Source organism: Mustela putorius, unplaced genomic scaffold, assembly GCF_011764305.1.
Source record: "Mustela putorius furo isolate JIRA1106 unplaced genomic scaffold, ASM1176430v1.1 tig00000281_pilon_pilon_pilon, whole genome shotgun sequence".
Classification (NCBI taxonomy): domain Eukaryota; kingdom Metazoa; phylum Chordata; class Mammalia; order Carnivora; family Mustelidae; genus Mustela; species Mustela putorius.
The window spans coordinates 12,699,910-12,713,032 of record NW_025421343.1 but is presented as its reverse complement, the minus strand read 5'-3'; the positions used below and the strand labels follow the sequence as shown (position 1 = coordinate 12,713,032).

The 13,123-nt window shown below is 44.5% G+C and overlaps 1 long non-coding RNA gene across 2 annotated transcripts in view; it reads left to right on the top strand.

Moving 5' to 3' along the window:
• Positions 1–13,123, top strand: part of LOC106004794 — a 96,746-nt gene that overhangs the window by 44,416 nt on the left and 39,207 nt on the right. Inside the window, exon 4 of one of the 2 annotated variants that reach the window (XR_001177843.2) lies at positions 6,271–10,033. The exons of the other annotated variant lie outside the window; for it this stretch is intronic. This is a non-coding gene — a long non-coding RNA (uncharacterized LOC106004794). Of the gene's footprint in view, positions 1–6,270; positions 10,034–13,123 lie in introns of those variants that run through there. 2 annotated transcript variants of the gene reach the window in all.

The window sequence follows — 13,123 nt, the reverse complement described above, 5'->3', positions numbered from 1 at the left end:
ACCTTAAAGACAAGACAATGTTTAGGAGAACAGATTGTTTATATGGAGTTGGAACTACCTTCGACATTCTCATTGATGTGGTTGTTTTATACTTTCCTTACGTATTTGTTAGATTATAGGTAGTAACCCTGTGCATTAGCACCTGTCTCACCTTGACATTGGACTTTCAAATGTATCAGTATATCAACTCTACCAGCATACCAAGTCTGTCAAGCTCGAAATAGTCATGAATGTTTTTTATCCAGACAAATACGTAAATCCTGTCTCCAGGCTGAGTCCCAGACGTTCCATGGGTTGGACATTTGATGCTACAGAGGAATGAAAGCAATAAGACCTACTGAAGTGACTACCTCTCAGAGAATGGGCTTCTGGGGATTGCAGACCTTTTTAGAAGCCAGGCAGCCTTGGGAAGTAGATAATACCTTAAGGGCAAACTCATCATTATCAAAGCATCCTTCCTCTGAGGTCCACAAAGCATGGCCTGGCCCACCTCAAAGGCAAGCAGGTTCCCGGACTCCCACTAGATCTCAGGGAAGCCTGTGAGGACAGAGGGTCTCAGCGATGGCGTTTGAAGTAAACGCCCGTGGATCCCAATGAGCTAACCCCCTGTCCTTTCCAGAAGGGATGGTGGCTCCTCAGAGTCTGGGAGGACTGAGCGGGAACACCAAGCCCTTTTCTACAGGATTCTGGGCACACAGGGCTTGAGACTGCAAGATGTGTAGGACTGAACGCCATCTCTGCACACGTTGTCTCCTGTTCGTCTCCCTCATTAGAATGTAAGCTTCCTAAAAGCCAGACCTGTCTCTCAACTTTAAGGTGGTATCCTCAGCCTCCAAAACATAGTAGATGATACTCAATAAATGTACACTGAATGACTATGTGGAGGTTATCAGAAACTCTGTTTATGACATTTGTTGACATTTCGGTTAGGTTAGGGCACTTTCCTAATAATTCAAGAAATTATATTTTCTTTTCAGCAACAGCATATTACGAACTCCAGTAACCAGGGTACCAGTAGGGAACATCTAAAATGATGCCAAGAGGAAGTTTTCTTGCTACAAAAACCCCATGGACCCTTCACATCTAAGAACTTGAAAACAGTGGTTCAGACTTGTTTATTTTGTTAGCAGCAGAGCTCTTTCTTCAGTGGAAATCTGAGGCAGAGACCCAATGTATAAACAAGATAAAAGTGGGGATGCTCAGGTTCAAGCCGGAGGGGAGGGCAGAGTGGAGGCTCTGGGCCTGTCCCCTTCTTTTCTTCTTCCTAAGAATCCCAAAGCAGCTCCCTGCCACACCTGGGACAGTGGATCTCAGCCTTGGCTGCATATTAGAGTCACGTGGGCAGCTTTAAAAGCACAGACGTGCAAACCGCACCCCATGAACTGCCCATGCCTGGCGGCAGAGGAGCAAGTGTTGCTCTGCTTTCCTTGGTTGTTTTTCCCTCTCTTGAGAGCACACACAGGATTTTCGGTGTGAGTTAGCCTTTGTCATAGAACAGTATTGAGAGAGCATAGCACTCAGAGTCAGAAAGAGCAAAGTTCAAATTCCAACTTTACCACTTTCTAATTCTGTGCTTTTGGACTCATTAATTTAGTCCTTTATGGACAAAAATCCGTGAAAGAATAAAGTCTGTCAGAGCAGGGATATTGCCTATCTTGTTTAATTGATGCGCCTAGTATCGACACACGGGATACTCAATAAGCATCAGTTCAAATAATGAATAACTCATTAATTATTCATGGCCTCAGGGCGGATTGCATCTAGGTTTTAAAGGTTCTCAACACTGTGGTCTGAACATAAGTGCTGTGCTGTTTTCACCTGCCAGGTTCTCCAGTGTACAAGGGTTAGTTCCGCTCTTACCGCACGCTCTCCTTTCTGTGTGGGGTTCATGGGCAAGCTAGACAAGGCAGGACGAGGGCACAGAATGAATGTGGGATTGCTGCTCCAAGTCTGCTCAGGACGGAAGAGCAGACACAGGGAAGGAAGCTGGAAAGCTCATCTCTGAACCACAGAAATGGAGGGTCATTCATTCACTTGTTCAATTTGTTATTAGTTAATTACTTTACCAGTTTTACCTTCTGTCTGTAGCTGTCCCCGATTCCTACCTGGCAGAATAATCAGGCCCCATACCTGCGTATTGTGAAATTCTTTTTTTTAAAAAATATTTTATTTATTTATTTGACAGAGATCACAAGTAGGCAGAGAGGCAGGCAGAGAGACGGGGAAGCAGACTCCCCGCTGAGCAGAGAGCCCGATGCGGGGCTCGATCCCAGTACCCTGATACCATGACTTGAGCTGAAGGCAGAGGCTTAAACCGCTGAGCCACCCAGGTGTCCCCATCTTATGAAATTCTAAGTGTATCTTTGTTGAAGCTCTTGTCACATTATATTATTGAATCTCCTGTCTGTCCTCTATGATGATTTACGAGCTTGTTGAGAGGAGATTCTGATTCATTTTTCTTCTAGTAGGTGCTGAATTAGTTTTCTAAGTTAGATTAAATCATTGAAAATGCTCTGTAGGAATGCTTATTCTAGAGACTGGAGAACCTAACCACTTGCCTACACGTTGACTTGGTCATTGGCTTTCCCATGGTTGACAACGTATGCTGGATTAATCTGTGTATGCTGAGTTTGATCACAAGAGTAAAAAGCATCTGGAAATGACCATTTATGTAGAGAATACAAAAGCACTGCTCATAGTTTAAAATGAAGTAAAATTATATTATATACAAAAAAGCTTATTCTGTTTATATGGAAAGGTGAGGAGGACATCCATCTCTCTTGCAGTGGATGTTAATGGGGACATTTCTCCACACTGCTGTCCTTCCTTCCTGTAAAGAAGGCTTGACTGCTGCAAGTACAGGCCTCTCTCCATGCCTGTATTCACCTCAACCCTGGGCAGGTACAGAGATTATTATAAATCAGAGAAGAATAACCAGGCAGGAGTAGCTCAGGTCTTCCTATCCTGCTTGTGTTTCCTGAGTGTGAAGAGTGTTCTCTGCAGCTCCGTAAAGAATGGTCTTTTCAGAGGCTCCATTCTGTCACTTGTCCAGGGACTGCTCCTGTGCAGGGAGGCCTGCCTTGACCTAGTGTCACCTATGACAGCATGAGGAAGTCTGCCCTCATCACCTGATGAGTAGTTAGGGATTCTGCTGGCTCTCCTATAAATCCGTATCTCCCAACTTAGCGTCTGTCAGTATTAGATTGCTATTTTGGCCACCATCTTTGTTTTGTATCTTATTTCTCAAAATGTTCAAAGCCCAGGTAGAGAAGGTGGGTTTTGTTTTTGAAAATACCTCTCTGAGACTGCAGCAGCAGACACTCCACGGCATTTGGCTTCGTGGTGTATGTGTTCTAAATACGTTAGCTTCCATCAAGCAAAAATAGGAAGCCTAGAACGTCTATGCATGGAAGATTTAGCGGCAGGTTCCATGTTGGCATCCTCAAGAACAAGGCACAGGGCAGGGGTGGAGGAGTAAAAAAAATTACATTTCTGGAGTGCTCGCCCAGTAATAATTCATGCATGGTCCCTCAGCAGGTAAAGATTTGAACCATTCTGTGAAAACCTGACCAGGCTGAGTGCCTGAGGCATGGTAGAGACTCAACAGATGAGTTGGTGCAAGAGATGAGTGGATACATGAACTGGTGAACGAGCAAGAGAAATTGAGGAACAAAAGAGGGAAAATGGAGGTAGGAACGAAAAGGGAGAAGGAAGAGGAGATGAAATTCAGACACATTGGGAGGGTCGTCATTATTGCCAGCTCTCATCCGAGGCTCTTCGAAGTACAAATGGCTTGATTCACCTCCAGACACTTTGCTTTTCAAGCTTCTTAGGGCCAGTGAGCTTGCTTCCTAGCAAGCTAACCAGTGCAAGATAGGCTGAGAAATTGATACAAGTGGTTTCTGCTCGGGGAGAACAAGATGATACTTTAAAAAAATGTCTCAGTAGGGCCACGAAAATGCCCGCACATTGACTCACCTGGGAGACACAGTTTATAAAGTCTGTAGACTGTTTTTATTTTACTTTTTTAGGAAACTTCTTGAGGTCGGCAGAATAATTATTGTTATCTTCATCTTATAAATCAGTAAATAGAAGTGCACGAAAATCAAAATGATACTTTAAAAAAATGTCTCAGTAGGGCCACGAAAATGCCCGCGCATTGACTCACCTGGGAGACACAGTTTATAAAGTCTGTAGACTGTTTTTATTTTACTTTTTTAGGAAACTTCTTGAGGTCGGCAGAATAATTATTGTTATCTTCATCTTATAAATCAGTAAATAGAAGTGCACGAAAATCAAAATGATCATCCAAAGATTGCACAGCTAATAAGAGGACGTCCCTGGAGATCAAATTTAAAACTTCTCATGCGGGACACCTGGGTAGCTCAGTTGGTTAAACGTCTGTCTTTAGCTCATGTCATGATCTCAGGGTCCTGGGATCAAGCCCTGTGGCAGGCTTCCTGCTCAGCGGGAAGTCTGCTTCTCTCCTGTCTGCCCCTCCCCTGCTTTTGCTCCCTCTTTCTCTCTCAAATAAAATCTTAATAAATAGAAAAAAAGAAAGAACCAGCCCCTGGATGAACTGAGTTTGTGGTCTCAACTCGTGGTCAAGTTCTGTAGGACTCATCTTCATATATTAAAAATAAATAAATAAAACTTCTGATGCCATTTCTAGATCAAGATTTATAAGTTCATCAGCACTATTCTTTCATACAGTTTGTGACTGTAACAAGTTGGTTAGGTATCCAAAGTTCATGGTTCCATAACATCATTCTCATCTTTCAGCAGGCTGGTCACATCTGGAAATTGTCAAAGCTAGGGAAACTGCCTGCATCCTCAGAAGGAGCATTAGCCCAGTAAGAGATGGACCATTTCTTCAGATACAACTTGGAAAGTCTCAGCCTGTGATTAATGTTGCAAAGCATACTATTAGTAGTGTCATCTGGGAGTTCCTGGTGGACTGGGAGCTGATGACTCATGGCATTGCTTTGGGTCATTAACTGATGTGGCCATTGCTTTGATGGAAGGGTCTTGAGCTCTTATCTTTTGAAAAGCCTGGTTGATTGATTGATTGATAGAAAGTGGTCTCCTTGCCCAACATGGAGCCCAGTGTGGGGCTTGAACTCATGACCCTGAGACCAACACCTGAGCTGAGATTGAGTTGGATGCTTAGCTGACTGAGCAACCCAGGTGCCTGAACTCTTACCTTTCTAGCTGCTGATGAAAGCTTTTTTAAGGAAAATTAAAGGTTTTTGGGGGTCAGAGAGTTTTTAAAAAATTAGATCTTGTGCACAAACCTCTTTGTGGTAGAGTTCTTGGGGGTGTGAGTGTGGGTATACTTCCCAGATGATGTTCAAGATTTGTTTCTGATGTTTGGGAAAATAAGGGAGGAAGGCAGGTGATCTCTTCAAGCTCTGTCAAAAGAAGTAATCATGGAGCCACAATTGAGTTAGTTCATTTGGTGTTTTGGTTCAGAAAACAAAATCTGAAAAATTGGTTTAATTTTTTGTTACAGAGGATCGAGTGCCAGGGGAAGGGGCTGGAATTGGGGCCACAGCATGTAGGCTGGGTGGAATTATGGCCCCAGCCACCTCTATCTAGCTTTTGTATCTATCCTCTAGCCTTACACTGCCCCAGGGAGGCCGACAAGGCTGGGCATCTGTCCCCTGGGCTCTTAGGATGGCCCTGGAGTGGATACTGTTGATTTTTGACTATCTAGCTTCCATTCCTCCTCCTAACAGCACCTCAGTTTCCTTCTGGGGGGTTTACTCCTCTGTCTTGTGGAACAGTCGAGGAATGAGCTGAACCTCCACCACAGACCCCTGTGAGTGACCCCTGGGGATTCTCTCTCAGCTCTGCATAGCCAGGGAGCAGCATGCCACGTACACTAGTGGGATGGATTTTCTCTCCCCAAACTCTGAATCTGAAACAGAATGATCAAAACAGGAGGAATGCTAAGCATCTGCCTATCCGGCAGCAGCGTCCAGCGGGGCAGAGTGGTGTTTTTTTTCACAGTTTCTCAAGCTGTCCCATTGCTGAGGGCTGCAAGCCTGATTCTCCAGCTTCCCTGCCCCATGAGCACCCACACAGCCTTGGATAAATTCTTTCGCTTCAGTTGCTCTGAGTTGTATTCTGTCATTTGTGATCCCTATGCCTGAACTGGAAAAGCTCTTTCACCTGTCCTCTTTCCTCCAGAAATCCTGCACGTTTTTCTAAACCAGCCCAAACCTGAAATTCTTTCAATGCCTCTCTCTTGCCTCTCTTGCCTACCAGGAGGCTCAGGCTCCTTAGTATGGCGGACAAGTCTCCTTACGAAGCCTGGATGGGAATGCAGCCTCCTGCCTGAGAACCATTGTTCTCACACTGTTCCCTTCTGACGTCAGTTTACTTGGTAAGCACCTTGTCTCTCTGAACTTTTTTTCTTTATAAAACCTTCGACCTTTTTCCTCCTAAAATTGACTCCTCTGGATGCAGTTTCTGTCCTGATCCACTTACTTGGCTCTCCACGACCCTAGTAAATGTACTTTGCTTGAAGGGGGCATTCTATCAGATTCACCTTTGCATTCCTGGTATCTGGGCCCAGAATCCATTTTTCATTTTGTGTTTGCAGAATGGTGGGATGGGTGAAGGAGTTGTCGCATTCCTTAGGGCACATTCACACATGTGAGTCTGGGACCTGTCCTTCTAAATGCCCAGCCTAGAGCACATACCTGCCTTATAATCGGGGAAATGACCCTGAGAGAGTCCACAGGGAGGGGAGAAGCCTGCTTTCATATTGGTGCCTCCTCTTTTCCTGTGGGTATAACGCGCTTGCACTGTGACCTCATTGCTGTTCCCATCAAGAAGTGGGTTTAATCTTCCTCCCGCTGAATCAGACCCTGTGACTTACCTTGACCAAATGGCTGTGTTTGAACTGACGTTGTGGGACTTCTGAACCAGACCTCAAAGAGCCTCACAGTGTCTGCTTTTGCGCTTTTCCTTTGCTGACGCAAGACCACCATGGAAAGCAGCTCTGTCCAGCCTGCCAGAGTGCAGGAAGCCAGGCGCTGCAGCTGATAGCTGGTGCTGACTTCCAGAACCTGAACGGGGCCATCTTCAAACAGTCCCCCCAATCAGGAAACTGAACAGTTGCAGCCAAGTGGGTGACCTTGGGAGACACCAGCAGAAGTGCTGCCCCAGTTGTCTTGGCCTGAGCTGTTGGCCCATGGACTTGAGAGCCAATGGGTGGTTGTTGATTGAAGCTTCTAAGCTCTCAGTGGTTTGTGATGAAGCAGGGATCCAGAACTGACACAGAGAAAATTTCTCGGTGGATGTAATGAACAGGGATGCATTGTCCCCTTCATAGTCCCTATTTTTTAATCATCATGACTCTTTGCCTCTGGTGTCCACTTAGCGTGCTGACCAGGGCTTCCTTGGGTCACAGTTAACCCCAGATCTTTGTCGCGTGAATTGATTGGCTTGGGCCGCCTAAACAAAGTGATACTGAGTGAGCAGTTTAAACCATAGAAGTGTCTTGTCTCACAACTCTGGGAGCTGGATGTCCCCCATCAAGGCCGCAGCTGAGTTGTTTTCCTTTAAGGCACTTCTCCTTGGCTGTGGATACCATCTCCTCTCGGCTTCTCTGAGTGTGTCTGTGTTCTAATCTCCTCTGCTTATAAGGACAATTTTTGTTTAGGGTTAGGGCTCACCCATAAGACCTCATTTGACCTTATTTACCTCTTTCAAGGACTTATCTCCAAATATACTCACACTCTGAGGGGCTGGGGGTTAAAATTTCAACAAAAGAACCTTCGTGGGGGCTACCATGCAGCAGTAATACTACTAAACCCTCAGCCACAGCTTATTTTGCTGTCCACTTCTTGTCTACTGGCCATTGGAGAAGTGACTGTACCATGCTTGGGCTGACCCACCATGAGCTGGCCAGTTACCATTGCTAGTAATACCCTTCCAGACGTGCAAAACCCATAAAACAATTCAGGGAGGACAGGTGCACATGTCACCATCCACGTCCACGTCTTTGCTGGCTGTGTTCTGGGGCAGCCTGTGTATCCTCTGAAGCATGCTAAAAAAGACAAGAAGGGGACAGGATCTGTGAGGCCACCCTAGGCTGGGGTCGTCGCTACTGATGCCACAGCGTTGCTGCTGGAGAAGTTATCCTCCTGTGTAAAGGACAGGGTGGGAATGAACTTCCGCCAGACTCTCGAGAAGAAAAGAAAGCTCCTATGGAAACTCTAGAAAGAAGGAATTTGCTCAGATTTTTAGAATGGTACCTGGTACCTCTGTAGCCAGCCCGCAGATGGAGACCGGGAAGCTGGAGGGGACAGGTGGCGGCAGGATGGACGGTGCCCATGTGTGTCTATGAACGTTTACCTTGGTTAATCAATATACACACCACTAAGGAGGAATTTGTAATAGAATTATCTAGATTTTGAAGAATGATCAGTTAGTATTTATTAAATGTTTGCTACATGCAAAGCCACGTGTTACAGGTTGGGAAGAAAAATGACAATCTTAACTCCTGCTGTCAAATAATTTCTGAAATGCCCAAGTCAACTCTTTTGCCTAATTGTGTCTAAGTTGGATCGTAAGTTTGAATCTAATTGCTGGCTGCTCTCCAGCCTCAGGGCGCTACTTCTTACTTCCACTGATCACGCGCACAGGGTGGGAACTGGCTTGGAAAGATGGGATCGATTGGGCCCCGTGTCAACAGATCTAGTTCATGCTTTCATCTGTTTATACAACACGCATTTGCCGCAGATCTCGTTATGGGCGCCAGACCTGGGCTGTGGACCCAGAAGAGCTGCCGGCCCAAAGCCAGGGCCATTGTGCCAGAGAGCTTGGAGCCGTGGGTTGTTTCAAGACTCAACCTAGAAGTGGCTCATTTGCATGAGTTCTTGAAAATAACAGCAGTGTCCCAGTTACGTGCATTCTTGACATTCTAAAAGTGGCTTCAGCAAAAATACTCCAGCTCATTAATGCCAGTTAGCCGGGTTATGTGCACTTTCCTTGCACGTACACGTAAGTTGTATGCTTTTACCTGTATGTGTCTCAGACGCACAGGCACACAGCTGGGCACGATGATCACACGGTCTTACTAATCAGGTCATTCCTGTGACACATTTGCCCTTGCTTATAGGTGTACCTGTGCACAAACACACACGCACTAACCTGACGTATAAACCGATCTGTGCAAGAGAAGGAGCTTTGAGAAGGATCCCCTGCTGCCAGCCCTGTGTGGGGTGACCACAGGGGTGGCCCCTCGGATATCTGGAAGATACTAAATACAGTCTGAGATGTGGCGAGTGGTCAAGTTCAGGCAGTGACATTCACCAGAAAAGCAGTTTGTGGTGATAAAAGAGCAGCCCAGGGCTGGCTTGAGGATAAGTGACCAGGGGCACAGACGAGGTGACAGAATAACAAATAAATGTGTGGCATAGTCAATAGGGTGAGGCGTATTCTTCTCGGTATTTCTACTGGTCAGTGCCTCTGGGCGAGACTGCACGATAGAAAAGGTTCTCACAGTGAAGCCAAGAAAACCTTGTTCTGAAGTTCAGCCCTTCTGGCCTGTCCTCACATGAATCACCCCCTCAAACGCTTTTGGGAGGATTACCTGCATAACATGTATAAAGCTGTTGTTACTTTGAAGTCTTTCAACAAATACTAGCCTCTTTCCTTCTCTGGCTCGAAACCGCTTTCCGTGTCTTGAAGGTGCCACCCAGACACAGGTCAAGGAGACAAGATCACGAGGGGTGTCCCAAACAATTCAAATATACATCCCAGAGTGATAAAGGTTGAGAAATCTTTCTCTTTTCACCACTTTTGGAGCTATTTAACTTCTCAGGGAGCATGAACAATATTCAGAGAGAACTGACTTCCACAGTCTCCAATCTTAAAGCCGATGGGATGAGACTGTGCTCTTGCTGGGGGGCTAAGGCAGCTGTTGATGGAGTTTCCATAGGAAGCCCACAAATACTGACACATGCAGGAAAATCATGTAAGAGGTAAGAAGAAACGGGGTACCTGGGTGGCTCAGTGGGTTAAAGCCTCTGCCTTCGGCTCAGGTCATGAACCCAGGATCCTGGGATCGAGCCCCGCATTGGGCTCTCTGCTCAGCAGGGAGCCTGCTTCCTCCTCTCTCTCTGCCTGCCTCTCTGCCTACTTGTGAACTCTGTCTGTCAAATAAATAAATAAAAATCTTAAAAAAAAACGGGTAAGAAGAAACTCTTCCGGCACAATATTTATCAAGACAGCATGGAGCCTCACGCAGTCTTGTGTCTTACCTACTGGTGGGCAGTGGTGAGGACTGATCTTGGGCTCTGAGTGAGCTGGGGAAGGAACTTTAAGGCAAAACAAAGATAGAGCCAAGTTCCAGAAAGCATTTAACATGCTAGAACCTCTTTCCTCTAAGCACTTTTATGTTTATTAACTCATGTAACCCTCATAAAAACTCTGTAAGGTACGTACTACTACATCTGGAGAAATAAGGCACAGAGAAGTTAAGCAACTTCTCAGAGTCACACAGCTAGTGAGTAACTGAGCCAAATACAGACTCAAACACAAGCAGCCTACCTCCCAGGCTGTGCTCCAAACCGTGATGCCATGGCTCCCATTGTAATCGGGCAAAGAAGTTTGAGGTCTTTTCAGATTTAATGCTGCAGGGATGAAAGACCTAAAAGTGAAAGGCAGAGTTATAAATCTTTTTACATTGAATACAGAACAATATCTTTATGTTCTTGAATAGGAAGGATTCTTAAATGAGACCCCCTCCCTCGCCCCCAAAGCACTAACTCTTAGGGAGAGACTGATAATTTCATCTGTTTATTAAAACTAAAAACTTTTGTTCAGCAAAACACATCAACAAGAAAGTGACAAGCCAGACCCTGGGGTGGGAAAGATATTTTCAACAATTAGCATTACAAAAGGCTAGTGCCCAGAATACGCAACCGACTCCTTCAAATTATTAAGAAAAAGATAAACAAGTCAAAAGAAGAATCAGCAAAGGATTTCAACCCACTCTTCATAAAAGGAAAATATAAATGGCCAGTAAATATGTGAGAATGTGCTTAATTTCATTAGTCACCCAGGAAATGCAAAAGAAAATCACCATGGAGTATAGTTAAGACTCAACCAGAATGGCTAAAACTAAACAATTTGAAATACAAAGTGCTGATGAAATGTGAAGCAGAGGAAATTCTCCCTCATGCTGGTAAGAACGTAAAGTGGTACAAACACCTTGGAGAACTGCAATCGATGATCTTCACTCCTTATGATCCAGGGCATCATTTTCTGGGGATAAAGCTAGAGAAATGTGTGGGGCACCTGGGTGGCTCAGTGGGTTAAAGCCTCTGCCTTCGGCTCAGGTCATGATCTCAGGGTCCTGGGATGGAGCTCTGCATCAGGCTCTCTGCTCAGCAGAGCCTACTCCCCGCCTCCCCGCCCCCCCCCCACGCCTGTCTCTATACCTACTTGTGATCTCTGTCTGTCAGATGAATAAAATCTTAAAAAAAAAAAAAAAAAGCCAGAGAAATGTGTGCATAAGAGCACCATGAAACATGTATCAACAATAAGCAATGTTTATAACAGCTTTATTCCTAAATGTCCCAAACTAGAAACTACCTAAGTGTCTATTAACAGAGGAATGGATAAATTATGGGCATACAACTGAATATTATCCAGCAGCGAAAGGAGATACACACAAGGGAAAACATGAATATTACAAACCTAACAATGAGGATTGAACAATGAGCAATGAACACCAGAAAAGCCCCAACACTTCTAGTGGTGGTATCCACCTCGAACATTCTCCCTAATAAAACACACTTGCATGATTTTACTTGGGGAATTCTGGGGACAGCGTCACATCTCAGGACAAGCTCTGCTGTCACGTGGGCTTCCTTTCTCTGAATTGCTTCCATCTGTTGTCCTATCTCTACACCTCTCCAGGAATAGAGAAATTTCTATAACATGACCTCTGTGCCAGCTACTAGTCTTCATTCTTCACATTTATTATTATTATTTTTAAAAATTTATTTGATAGATCACAGTCGGCAGAGAGGCAGGCAGAGAGAGAGGTGGAAACGGGCTCTCTGCTCTGCAGGATGTGGGGCTCGATCCCAGGACCCTGAGATCCCAACCCAAGTTGAAGGCAGAGGCTTCAACCTACTGAGCCACCCAGGCACTCCCACATTTATTATTTTATTCAATCTCCATGGAACACCACAAAGGATCCAATTGCATTATGCTCACTTGCCAGTGAGAAAATTGAGGTACAGAACAGCTAGGCAACTGGTCTAAGGTTGCACAGCTGCTAAGTGGCAGAGTTCAGATTCAAACGCAGGCCATCAGATTCCAGAGCCCATGATCTTGTTCCTGACTTTACCATCTCCCATTAAAGCATTTCTTCTAGACACATACAGAACTCTCCAGAAAAGGAACTTCGGTGATTAAAAACCTCTTCCTTTCTTTTTGTAGATATGTGTACTTCTAAATTTTGCATTGAATAGTCAACATAGGAATATTCAAGATTGGAAACATTGTATTTTATTGACTCTAAGACACCATTGATGGAAACATGCACCATTATTTTGTTCATCATTTAAACTATGACACAAGGTCTTAGTGGTAGGGCAGCATGACCCATGACTTGGTTACATTGTTTTAAATTTTGCTTAACAAATTTCAAAGGTCTGGGCAATATCTCTTGCCTTCAATCTCACTAACAAAATATATGTGGCTTTATCCTGGTCTTCCAAAGAGTTTGTTTGTTAGTTTCAAGAAATATATATATATACATATATAAAATAGCACTTATTCCTTCAATGTCAAATGTTTGCTTTACTAATATAACATTGACACTGTGCTGCTCTGTTTTCTCCTTTTCTGAAAACACAAGAGGCATTTCACTGCAGTGTTGAATTCTTGTACATTTTGGAGGATTTTTTTTTGTCCCTTTTGATTAAGGAAATGTTGAAACATATAAAAAAAGTGGAAAGAATAGAACAACGAACACCCATGAATCTATTATCTAACCTCAACAATCACCAACATTTTACTCTTCTGGTGTGAAGACGTTTTAAGCTTTAATTAAACTCAGTACGTGAACAAAGACAGTGGAACCAACTCAGAC